Here is a 13936-nt window from a genome sequence, read left to right as displayed (position 1 = left end):
AGAACGGAAGCACTACAGAGTAAATTTTTGAGCTCTTGGAACGCTTCCACACTTTCTTTATCCATTGGTACCGGGTCATTGACATGATTGTACGTGGCTTGGCCACAAGGGAAACGTTTGGAATCCACTTATGACAGTAGCCAACCATTCCTTGGACCATTCTCACTTCGTTCTGTGTGGTGGGGTATTTCATTTTTAAAACTGTCAAGATGCACTCATGTGACACTCTCCCACTCCTTTTACGATTTGATGCCAAAGATACCTGACTTCTCTCTGGTAATACTGTAATTTATATGGGAAATCTGTTTGCCCATTCTTAACAAGCTGGTTGAGCAGGGCAGTTGTGTCCTGACTGCAAGCCTGTTTTTTCACTGATGCCACCAGCAGATAATTGACGTATTACACTAATGTAAAAATGCAAGGCAACTGCAGGGTCTCTAAATTCTTCTTCAGTATTTCATTCCACGGCACTCCGGATATTGCAACAGCACTTCCCACCGGGTATAAAATCCTAAACCAGAATAGATCAAATAAGAGAGGGGGAGGGGTTGCCATATTATTTAAAGATATTTTCACTTGTCTTCAAGAAGCCACCACACAAATTGGTAAACATGAAGCCCTGATATTCTCACTCACAATAAACACACAAGTAATACCGCGCGGCGCAATCATCTACAATCCGCCGGGGAGCAAGGCAGAATTCAGTACCCAGCTCCTTTCACAAGTCCTTCCTTTTTGTCTCAAAAACAAAAATTTCCTAATTTTAGGTGACTTCAACGTCCACTATGACAACAACAACAACCCCTTAACCAAGCACTTAGCAGATGATATGAAAATACTGCAACTGACACAGAAAACTGAACTACCCACACATAGAGCAGGACATATGTTGGACCTTATCTTTACCAATATAGAAAGTACCACCATTAAAGACATAAAGCCACTGACATGGACTGACCATCACATGATCGAATTTACCATGAATCTACCCTCAAAGCACATGAGACCACTACTCCAGACCTCAGGGAAAACAAGAAGCTGGAAGAAATTCTCTGTGGAGAAATTCCAACATCACTTTCATTATAAAAACATCCCTGTTTTTTCCAGTGTTCATGGATTACAACATCTGCAACATTGCATCATGAACGCATTAGAACACTGTTCAACGTCATGCAAAAATAGCAAACCCAGACGAACGTTTTCAGAGAAATGGTACTGCCCGGAACTAAACATTTTAAAAAGAAAATGTACCTCACTGGAACACAAATGGAGATTAACCAAAGCACCTAGTGACAGACTCACTTATAAAAATGAACTTAAAACCTACAATACAGCCATAAGGAAAGCAAAAAAAGACTAGTTTGCGCTACGGATCTTTGACAACAGAAACTCCTCTGAAGAGCTCTTCAAAATAGTCAAGGAACTTTGCAGTCCTCCAAGCCTCATGCTAAACTTGACCCCCTCACAAGAGGGGTGTGACAAAATAAGTGACTATTTTTGTGAAAAAATTGAGAAAATTTACACCTCCTTCTCTAATAATTCCCAAGATCAAATCGAACAACACATATATCCCATTCCATCGGCAAGTTGCCCAACTTTTGGCCCCTTCACTGAGGAGGAAGTGAGTACGGTCATGTTGGAGATTAAATCAGGTTCCCATTTGGACCCATGTCCACACCATATTTTTTCACAATTAACCCCCGTAATCTGCCCGGCAGTTACACAAGCACTAAATCTTTCACTTGACCAAGCAGAATTTCCAACAATTTGGGAAAATGCAGTGGTCACCCCACTATTGAAAAAAGCCAGCACAGATATTAACCACATGGCTGCTGGGCGTTTTCCCCCCCCCTGTGCTGGAAAATGCCATTTTAGTGGCACCATGACGAGCTCAGCTCGTCATCAGCACACGACACCCGTGGGTGATGACGAGCTGAGCTCGTCATCAGCATCGAAAGGGTTAACAACCCTGCCAATTATCGCCCTATTTCACAGTTACCATACCTATCAAAAGTCTTGGAAAAACTGGAAAATAGACAATTGTCCAACTTCCTGGAAACCAACAATCTGTTGGACATCTCCCAGACAGGCTTTAGGGCCAATAACAGCACAGAGACAACTCTCCTGGCAGTGCTTGATAACATTAGAACACAGGTAAATTAGGGCAAAACGGTCGCCTTGATATTATTGGACCTGTCGGCGGCGTTTGACACCGTGTCACACAACCTCCTACTAAAAACTCTTGCCTCGGAAGGCATACAGGAAAAAGCTCTACGCTGGCTAGAATCTTTCTTGTCAGATAGATCTCAATCTGTACGTTTATGCAATTTCTCATCCACCCCCCCGGAAGATCAAATACGGTGTCCCACAAGGGGCAGCACTGAGCCTGACATTATTCAATGTCTACGTATCATCTTTGGCAACCATCGGTAAAAAGTGGGGCATCAACATCTGCTCCTATGCAGATGATACTCAATTAATGGTAGCCCTAAACGGCAAGGACGACACCAAAAACAGGCTGCTCAACTGCCTAACTGACTTGTCCAATTGGATGCACAGTCACTGCTTAAAGCTAAACGCCGTTAAATCAGAGATCCTCCTGTTTGGTGGAGCCCAACAGCTTTGGGATAATACCTGGTGGCCAGCTGCCCTAGGCGTTCCCCCCACTCCAACACAGACCGCCAGAAATCTAGAAGTCCATATCGATAATACCCTGTCCATGAAAAATCACGTCACAATCCTATGCGGCAAAAACTTTGCACTGCTAAAAATGTTAAGAAGAGTCTTCCCATGGATTCCCGTAGAATGCAGAAAAATACTGGTCCAGTCACTGCTGATAAGCAAACTGGACTATGGGAACTCTCTATTCGTTGGCATGGCAGACTAATTATTCACAAAACTGCAGCTGGTCCAGAACGCGGCAGCAAAGGCAGTCTGCAATAGAAAAAAGTATGACTCAGCTAAAACTTGTATGAGAACTCTACATTGGCTCCCAATGAGGCAAAGAGCCTCCTTCAAAATGTTATGCATTACACGTAGGTCACTGCATAATACTGGCCCAAGCATTCTAAAAAACAGGATCAAGTTCTATGTACCCAACCGGAATCTCCATTCACAGTATACAGCAAGAGCATCCACCTCTCGAGTAAAGAGAACCAGGATGGGCGGTCGCTCCTTCTCCCACCTGGCCGCGAACATCTGGAATGACTTGCCTATAGATCTTAGGCTCACAGACTGTTATCTCACCTTCAGGAAAAAATTGAAAACCCTACATTTCCCCAAACTTGACAAATCCCCCTAAAATTCCTGTACCAACTTGCCACAGACTCTATCAATCTTAGCGCCGTGATATCCTACCCAGGATGAATGATGCGCTTTACAAGCACAATTACAATACAATACAATTAAAGTATGAGGGACTTTCTGTATACCCTTGAGGTGCTCGACACCACACAAGAGCCTTATCTTCAAATCTGAATGCGAAGAGATACTGGCTCTTTTCGTGGAGCAGAATGGAAAAGAATGCCTCACAAACGTCAGTGACCTTTAAACATTCGGCTTCTGGGGGATTTAGAAAAGGATCACACCAGGGTTTTGTACCACCGAATAGCATTGAATAACTATTTTGTTAATTTTCCTGAACTCTTGCACTATCATCCACTTCTTCTTTGATTTCTGCAAAGCCATAATCAGAGAGTGACATGGACTCCTCATGACTTACTTCAGAATACCCTGTTCTATCATATTTTCAAAGATTGGTGTTATGCCAGCTATTGCTCCTAGTAGGAGCTTGTTTGGGGGGAAAAGTGGGCCTGTGTCTGTTCTTCAGGTAATCTTGATGGGTTTTGCATCTTTGATCAGGCCAATCTCTTTCCCTGAAAAATCCCACTCTAGTAGATCAAGGGCTGAATCATCTTTAATAAGCACCGGGTACAGCCTAATTAAAGATTCTTGGGATTTTAATTAAAATTCTGCATCAGCTGCCTGTGTCTTCATCGCCACAACTTTCGGTGTGCAGTAAATCATACAGTTGAATTTGCAAAGCAGTTCCCTTCCCAACAGGTTCACGGAAATCACAATCTCAAATCATAATCTGGTGATTGTCTCTGATTGAGCCTATTTATACTGGCATTGTGGTTGATCTTTATTTATTCACTGATATTTTGTGTTACCTACAATTTAGATTTCTATTCCAGAGAGGGGTAGGTTCGGGACCTCAATCATCCTGACAGTTGAACGAGTGGCTCTGGTACTAATCAAAAATGCACCAGTTGTCATTTACTGGACGTTCCATATATGGGCCACTCTGACCCACTTGCAGAATAGTGTCAAATACACAATCCTTCTCCACCTGCATGGGGGCCATCATTGTGCCTGATCAAACCGAATGGAACTCTGGAACATCATGAAGACCTGTGGCATCATTTGACCTATAAAAGGGTTCTGATGAACTCTGGCACAGGGCTGGAAGTTAGAACCGCCATTCTGCATCTGTGGTGGCACCATACAAGCCTTTTGCTTTTCTGGTTATTCATCAGAGGCTGGGGCATTGGCATTACTATCTCCTGTACCCATTACAAACAGGAGCTCAGAGGGTAAAAACGCAGGTTGCCCGCCACTCACACTTATTCATCACAAAAAAACCTGCTCTATATCTGATAGATAGAGTGTCCTGAACATCACATGCCTCCCTTCCTAGTGAGGATACCTATAGTACACGCAATACTTTTATTGTACTTCCAGGGTGTTCCTATCTCTTTCCTAAAAAACGCAATCCTGCCCGTGTCTGTAGCTCCACCACCAATTACTAACAACCTTTCAACATAAAAAGTGTGTAAAACATTGACAAGACAATCATCATGGTTCCTACATATCGACAAGTTGTAAGAAAGTGGCGCTATATACACTGGACCAAAGTAAGATACAGTGTGTATAGAGTCCCCAATCCCCAGAGGTATGACAGAGGTCAAAGTCAGATATGACCTTACTTTCTAAAGTGGTAGCTTGGTCGAGCCGTAAGGCAGTATCAGAGAACATTGTAAAGCATTTGCTGTACACACTTAGTCAGCAAAAGATTTCACACACTCACGAAATGAACTCTAGGCCAATTGTTTTTATATCAAAAGATATAGTTGTTTTATTTTAGAACCAACAGGTATCAAAATATACTTTTCTAAATATGAGTGACTTTAAGTAATTACTTTGCAGAAAGGCAATAGACTTGGTAGGTACAATAGCTACTGGGGTTGCAATAGGCAACACAATTCTAAACACAATTTAACATTGAGCTCAATAGGTTTTTCTACATAAATGCAGTTGATTACTTTAAGGATTACTTTTCTAACCACAGGAATGGATCCTGGATTCAGTCCCGGGACCTAAGCTGTAAACAGTTAAGTAAAAGCGTTTTGGTTACAATTGTAATTTTTAAATGTATTTTCAAAGTTGACACGTAGAAACTTTTCAGTGAAAAACTAGCAATGTTATCCTATGGAAGGAAATTCAAGTCACAGGTAAAGTAGGTTCTCGTTACTTTTGTGATCCAGTTCTGGACTCCTAGGTTCAGCACTGGGACCTCTACCTAAGACAGGTAAGTATTTACGTTTCAGTATTTGGTACGATTTCTAAAGAATATTTGTAATTTGCAAAAATCGACACTTGGAAGAAATTTCACAGAAAAACAGTCAATGGTTTCCTACGGAAGAAAATGCAGGTAACTGGTAAGTACAGTTAAGATTCTTTGTTTGGTTCGGTACTGGGCTAGGGCTAAAGGGTACAGTACTGGCTTCTCTCCTGATCACAGGTGAGTATTTCAGAATTCCTTGTTCGGCTGATTTTAGATGAATTTTTTAAAGTTTTAAAACTCCACACTTAGAAGAAATTTCTGTGAAAACCAGTCAATGTTAGCCTATGGAAGGAAAGTGAGTTATCGGCTTGTAAGTAAGGACTCGACTGGTGGAGTTAAGGTTCTGGGCATATACTCAGGGGTCTCCCGGGGTCAGAAAGGTACACCCTCAGCGGCACAGGGGCAGCCGGGTGCAGAGAGAGAGGCCCAATGCAATCCAATGGAGGGTAGGGGGCCTTCGGTTGGTGGCTGCAAGCAAGCAGGCCACGCTGCTGTGGGAGCTGAGCTCCTGGTCACTTACTCAGGGCAAGTGGGGAAGAAGAGCAGGGTAGTTGTTGCACTTCCAGTGGCAAACGGGCGGATGGGTGCAGGGTGCGTTTGAGCCGTTTGGGGCTCAATGTTATCCAATGGGAAAGTTAAAAAGTGAACAAAGGCTGCAGGCTCGGGGACGGAGATTCTTCAGGTGCGACCACCACTTCGAGAGGTAAGTTTGGATTTTGGAGAAGAGGTAGGCACCCCGAAGGAAGATGTTTCATCGAGGAGGGTCTTTGGGCACTGGACTTCGGGTCCCAGTTGCCGGGGGGACGTCCTCATGGTCTTGGGTCACTCAGGCACATGCCGGGCTTGGTGGGTGCAGAGTGGGCTGGGTTGGCACCAGGGGTATTGCTGTTGGAGCAGAACCATTGCTCATGGGAGTCCCAGTCTTTTGGAAGGTCCAAGGCAGGCAGGTTCTCCGGGGTTGTTGAGGTTGCTGTCCGCCGGAGATGCCAGAGTTTCACAGGAGCAGGTTCAAGGATCAACAGGCCTGTAGGGTTCTGGGGCCAAGTCAGTGGGCATCGTCCTTTTGTTAGCAGCTGCACGGCAGGTCTTCTTGTTTCTTGGTCTTCTTGTTGTTGCAATTGGGATTTGAGGAAGGAAGGTTCAGGGAGCCCCTAAATACAAAATTTAGGGGCGTTACATGTAGGGCAAGGGCAGGGACCAATGGCTCCTCTCCTGTGGGAGGGGGGCAGGAGCCTAACTGTGATTGGGCATGGCTCCCCATCTTCAAGATGGCCGGACCCCGGGGTTGTGCTTCACCTCACCTCTGCCATCTGAGGGTGGAGTTGGCACAGGCTTACACACCCCCCTTCCTGACGTAGGGTTTCCCACCAGTCTTCCCGCCAGAGTGGGGGTCAGAACTGATGGGGGCCAGTCGCTGAGTACAGCAAATGGTCTGGAGAAGCTCACAAAGGCGAAATGCCTTTGAAGCTTCCCCTCCCCATCCTGGGGGAGGAGGCGAGGCACCTCGTCCCAGGATGTGCATTGTTGCAGCCCCAGGAGAGTGAAGGAACTCCACCCAGAGATCCAGCAACATGTCTGCTGAGGGGCAGCCTAGGCAGCCTCTCAGACAAGATGTGGATTGGAGGTTAGGATTCAGGGGGCATCTCTAATATGCCCTGTGTAGTGCATTTTACATTAAATCCCACACTGGCATCAGTGTGGGTTTAATATGCTGAGAAGTTTGATATTAAAATTGTCAGTCTTCAGTGTAGCCATTATGGTGCTGTGGAGTTCGTAATGACATCCTCCCAGCACCATACACTTTTAATGGCATCACTGCATTTACAGTGCCCAGGAATGGCCCTGGGTACTGTAGGGGCACAGGGCTCATGCACCTGTGCCCACACCTACTGGCATAGGGCACCCGGCTAGAGGGGTGGCTGATGTATGCCAGGGCAGTGGTGGGTTTGTGGGCATCGCACACAGGGATGTGTGCCATGTCTACTCTCTGTTTAGTTCTGTACTTAGACACTCAGCCTGCCAAGGCAATGCGTGGGTACCAGGGGACAGGGCCCCTAAGGGTGGCACAATAAGTGCTGCAGCCCTTAGGGGTCTCCTCTGGCCACCAGGCCCTGGGTACCTAGGGTACCATTTACTAGGGGCTGACATGTGGCTAGAGATGGAATTGGGTTTTAGTTAAAACACAGTTTTAGGGAAGGAACACAGGCCCTGTGCACCTGGTTGGCAGGAGCCCAGGGCACACTCAGTCAAAGCACATCAGCAATTCAGCAAAAAGTGGGGGCATACACATGCAAGAAACATGGCACTTTCTCACACAACCCACCCCCAAACGAAAGGTGATGAGACTAACCTTGCCCTAGGGAGTCTTCATTGTCTAAGTGGAAGAACGTGGAAAGTCCATCTGCATTGGCATGGGCAGTCCCTGGTCGGTGTTCCACTTCAAAGTCCATTCCCTGTAGGGAGATGAACCATCTTAGTAGTTTTGGATTCTCCTCTTTCATTTGCATTAGCCATCTGAGAGGTCTGTGGTCAGTTTGAACCAGGAAGTGAGTTCCAAACAAGTAGGGCCTCAACTTCTTCAGGGACCAAACCACAGCAAAGGCCCCCCTCTCAATGGCACTCCAACGTTGCTCTCTGCGGAGTAGCCTCCTGCTTATAAAAGCAACAGGTTGGTCCGCTCTTATCCCTAGCTCAGAGGCATCAGTCTGCATTATGAACTGCTTGGAGTAATCTGGTGCTTTCAGAATTGGTGCTGAGCACATTGCTTCTTTTAGGGTGTCAAAAGCTATTTGGCAAGTAATTCGTGATACGCAATTTAGCGCGAATTCGTAATCCAGATTCGGAAAAATCAGCCAAATTCCGCGAGCTTGCGAAAAAATTTTGGGGGAGTTTGTGAGATTTTCTCACAAGTTCGGGAACGAGAACTTGCGCATGCGGTCGCAACGGTCGCGAACATGTTGTTTCCACTTAACCAGCCTGCTCGCGATGCCTTTTTCCTGTTTCGGGTCGCAATGACGTGTTCGCGTTTGCAATTTCCTGTTTCGGGTCACAATGACGTGTTCGCAATTTCCTATTTAGGTCGCAATGACGTGTTCGCGATCGCGGCGTCGCTCGGCCAGCTACCAAAATCTCGCAGCGCATGCGAACAGGGAGGAAAACTCATCAGCGAACGCAGAATCATGGTAAGTCAATGCAGCGCGTGAAAGATTGTATTTTTGAAGCGCGAACAAGAAAAAAAATCCGCCAACTTGCGAATTGCGGATTTTTGGGCAATTTCACGCGATTCGCGTATCGCGAAATTGCAAACAATTTGCAAATTCTGCGAGCGGAACACATTTTCCACCCATACTTACTTTCTTGGGCATTTTCTTGAAGGGGAGTTCTGTGAGGGGAGTCACAATGAACCCATATCCCTTCACAAACCTCCTGTAGTACCCAGTCAAGCCAAGGAATGCCCTGACTTGGGTCTGGGTTGTTGGAGCAGCCCAGTCCATGATACTCTGGATCTTGGGCTGTAAGGGTTGTACCTGGCCTCCACCAACAAGGTGGCCCAAGTACACCACAGTGCCCTGCCCTAACTGGCATTTGGATGCCTTGATAGTCAGTCCTGCAGATTGCAGGGCTTGTAAAACCTTCCCAAGGTGGATCAGGTGATCCTGTCAGGTGAAGCTAAAGACAGCAATATCATCAAGATAGGCAGCACTAAAGTATTCTAACCCAGGCAGGACTTGATTCACCAACCTCTGGAAGGTGGCAGGGGCATTCTTCAACCCAAAAGGCATTACAGTAAACTGATAGTGCCCATCAGGTGTGGAGAATGCTCTTTTCTCTTTTGCTCCTTGGGCCATGCCAATCTGCCAGTCCCCTGCAGTTAAGTCAAAGGTACTGAGAAATGTGGCTTCCCCCAATTTGTCTATCAACTCACCTGCTCTTGGAATGGGGTGAGCATATGTCTTTGTGACAGAGTTCAGCCTGTTATAGTCCACACAGAACCTCATCTCTCTCTTTCACCCTGTGGATGAGGTTTGGGGACCAGAACCACTGGGCTAGCCCAGGGGTTCTCAGAGGATTCAATAACCCCTAGCTCCAGCATCTTGCTAACTTCAGCTTTGATGCATTCCTTGACTTGGTCTGATTGTCGATAGATCTTGTTTTTGACAGGGTTACTGTCACCAGTGTCCACATCATGGGTACACCAGTTGGTCAGACCTGGGGTCAGGGAAAAGAGACTAGCATACTGTTGCAAGAATTGCTTGCAGTCAATCTGCTGTTGGGCAGAGAGGGTGTCTGAAAAGACTACTCCATCCACTGACCCATCCTTTAGGCTGCAAGAGAGGAGATTAGGGAGAGGTTCACTCTCTGCTTCCTGTTCCTCATCAGTCACCATCAGCATGGTGATATCAGCCCTGTCATTGTAGACTTTAAGGCGGTTTACATGGATAATCCTTTTCGGTGTCCTGCTTGTGCCCAGGTCCACTAGGTAAGTGACCTCACTCTTTTTCTCCAGGATAGGGTAAGGGCCACTCCATCTGTCTTGGAGAGCCCTTGGTGCCACTGGCTCCAAAACCCACACCTGTTGCCCAGGTTAAAATTCAATCAGTGCAGCTTTTTGGTCATACCAGTGCTTCTGAAGCTCCTGGCTGGTCTCAAGATTCTTGGATGCCTTTTCCATATACTCAGCCATTCTGGACCTTAGACCAATCACATAGTCCACAATGTCCTGCTTGGGTTCTTGGAGAGACCTCTCCCTACTCTCTTTCACAAGACAAAGTGGTCCCTTTACAGGATGACCAAACAGAAGTTCAAACAGGGAAACCCCTACTCCTTTCTGTGGCACTTCCCTATAAGCAAAAAGCAGGCATGGCAACAGAACATCCTATCTCCTTTTGAGTTTTTCAGGGAGCCCCATGATCATACCTTTCAATGTCTTATTGAATCTCTCAACAAGGCCATTGGTTTGTGGATGGTATGGGGAAGTAAACTTGTACTGCACACCACACTCCTACCACATGTGCTTCAGGTAAGCAGACATGAAGTTGAACCTCTGTCTGAAACCACCTCCTTAGGAAACCCTACCCTGGTGAAGACACCCAGGAGGGTCCTGGCTACTGCAGGAGCTGTAGTAACCCTAAGGGGAATTGCTTCAGGGTACCTAGTAGCATGATCCACTACCACTAGAATGAATGTGTTCCCTGAGGCTGTGGGAGGTTCAAGTGGACCCACAATGTCCACACTTACCCTTTCAAAGGGGACCCCCACCACTGGCAGTGGTATCAGTGGGGCCTTTGGGTGGCCACCTGTCTTGCCACTGGCCTGACAGTTAACACAGGAGCTTACAAACTCCTTCAACTTTTGATGCATCTAGGGCCAGTAAAAGTGACTAACTAGCCTTTCCCAAGTTTTGTTTTGCCCCAAATGCCCAGCTATGGGGATGTCATGAGCCAAAGTTAGGAGAAATTCCCTGTACTGAGAAGTGTGGCTCAATGATTAGAGTGGCAGACCCTGATGCAGAGGTCTAGCCCGGGACCAGGGTTCAATTACCCGCCTCGGTGGGTCTTGGGCTCAAAATTCCACGGACCTGATAATTCTCACCTCGGTGCCTTATCCAATCATGGAGTCCCACTCTGCAACTCTGGACAATAGCTTGCTTAATCCCCACAACGCTAAGGATGCCTGGCCTCCACCTTGGGGGTGCCCAGGAGTGGACGCCTCACAGGGAAAGCCAGGATGGGTTCCACAGCGGTATTCGTACAAGTACCTTGAGACCCTTGCGGGTGAGTAGTGCGCTTTACAAGTATCAATTTAAATTTTTACATTTTTACTTCTGTGGCACTATCCCTCTCCTGGTGGCTCCAGGAGTGGGAGTTCTTGGCTCAGCATGCATTAATCCCTCTTCCCAATAAGCTCTCTGGGTACCACTGACATCTCCTTCTGAAACAGCTTGCTGCCCCAGGCTTTCAAGAGTGGGACAGTCTTGCTGACCCTGGCACAGCTCTTCCCTAGTGGGTCCTCTGGGCCCAGGAGTTCAACCTGATAAGGTTCAAGTTCCATGAGCTCAGTTACCTCTAGGGTTTCCAAGTCCTCTCCCTGAGGAGAGGGGTCCTGAGAGGTTTGCTGTGTAGAAGCTGGTCCCCCAGTCTTCTTGCTTTTTCTCTTGGTTGGTTGGGGCATACTTTCAGGCTCCAATCCTACTTTTTCACCCTTCTTTTTGCTCTGTGCGCTTGTTTGCACACACACCAATTCAGGGATACCCAGCATGGCTACATGGGTTACTTGCTCAACTTCAGCCCAGGCTGAAGTTTCTAGGTCATTTCCAAGCAGACAGTCAGCTGGCAACTTCTGAGAGACCACTACCTGTTTCAGGCCAGTAACCCCCCCCCCCCCCCCCCAGCCTAATGTCAACATAGCCATAGGATGAATAGTGGTAACACTGTCAGCATTTGTGACTGGGTGAGTTTTCCCAATCAGGTATTGGTCTGGGGAAATGAGTGTATTTCTCACCATAGTGACACTGGCACCTGTATCCCTCAGGGCTTCTATCATAGTTCCATTAATGTAGGGGTACAACAAATACTTTTTCAAGTTGGGTGGCCACACAGCTAGATTGGCAAACCCCACTTCCCCTAAGGAGACTAGACTTAATTGAGTGTACTCCCAGATTTGCCTTTGGCACACCTCTGATCCCATTGGTAGACTTGCTGCCCCAGGAGTAGCTGTACTGGGTGCCTTAGGGGCTTTGTTGTGGGGCCAATTTGTTTCTACAGTTAAATGTCCTACCTTTTTACAGTTGTAACAAAAGGCCTTGGAGGGATCAAAGTTCTTCCCCCTATAGGGCTGAGGCACATAGGGAGTAATTTGGGACCCACCCACCTGTACAGGATTTTGGGGCCCTTTGGAAGACTCAGACTTTTTATCTTGGGGATTCTCACCACCTTTTCCCTGGGGAGGTTTTGTAACCACCTTCTTTTCGTCACCCCCAGTGGTTGTCCTTGTCACCCTAGTCTTGACCCAATGGTCTGCCTTCTTTCCCAATTCTTGGGGAGAAATTAGACCTAGGTCTACCAAATGCTGACACAGCTTTTCATTTGTGCAGTTACTTAATATATGTTCCTTCATGAACAGATTGTAAAGTCCAGTGAAATCATGCACATTATGTCCAGCTAACCAACCATCCAGTGTCTTTACTGAGTAGTCTACAAAGTCAATCCAGGACTGGGTCTGGGTTTTGTGAGTCCCTGAATCTAATTATGTACTCCTCAGTAGTGAGCCAAATCCCTCAATCAGAGTCTTCTTCATGTGGCCATAGGACCCTGCATCTGGCCCAGAGAGGGTCAGAAGCCTGTCTCTGCAGTTACCAGAGAACAGTTCCCATAGGAGTGCCCCCCAAAGAGGTTTCTTTACTCTCCTTGTTTCACAAGCCCTCTCAAAGGCTGTGAACCACTTGGTGCTGTCATCACCTTCCTCAAATTTAGGGACAATCCCTTTGCGGATTTTAGTATCAGAATTCTCTTCTCTATCCTTATTGGTATTATTGCTGCCACAATTGATGGGTGCTAAACCCATCTCTTTCCTTTCTTTCTCTAGAGCCAGGAGTCTGGACTCAAGATCTATTCTTTTTGCCAGCTTTGCTAGAAAGCTGTCCTCTTCACTGGGGATATTCCCAGTGTTTTCTCTGGGACCTGTCCCACCTGTGTGAGGCCTAGGATCCCAGAGACTTATTCTCTGAGTAAATGGTATGGGGCCCTCTCCTCCCTAGAGATGACTGGGGTGGGGATTTTCCTCCTCTGACACCTCTACCCCTTCTGACTGGTTATCACCATGTTCAGAGTGGTGGCTTTTAGCATACTCAGCCAGGAGCTCCTGGAGCACTTGTTTGGTTGGATGCAAGCCCACTGTTATGTTTTTAATTTTGCATAAGGACCTCAATTCCTTGAAAGACAAGTGTAAGTAAGGTGTGAGGTCGAGCTCCTCAACCAGTTCCATGGTGTTATCTTCACTAATAGCTGGGTTCTGTTGATACATTCTAATCTGACAGTTCTAACCCTATACCCTTGACTATAGTTGATTTTATTTTTCTTAAATTCTAAATGGACTTAAGCAAGGCCCTAACAAGACTTTTAGTATTTTGGAAACACCAATTTCAGAATTCTAAAGACAATTTATGAGTTCTGTCGTGTGATCAGATGGTAACCAAGTAGTCCAACAAATGCAAGTTTGTATCCCACCGCTGATCCATCAATGTAAGAAAGTGGCTCTTTATATACTGGACCAAAGTAAGGTACAGTGTGTATAGAGTCCCCAATCCTCAAA

Source organism: Lissotriton vulgaris, chromosome 5 (assembly GCF_964263255.1).
Source record: "Lissotriton vulgaris chromosome 5, aLisVul1.2, whole genome shotgun sequence".
Lineage (NCBI taxonomy): Eukaryota > Metazoa > Chordata > Amphibia > Caudata > Salamandridae > Lissotriton > Lissotriton vulgaris.
The sequence above is the reverse complement of the archived record's forward strand: the minus strand, read 5'-3'. Positions refer to the sequence as shown.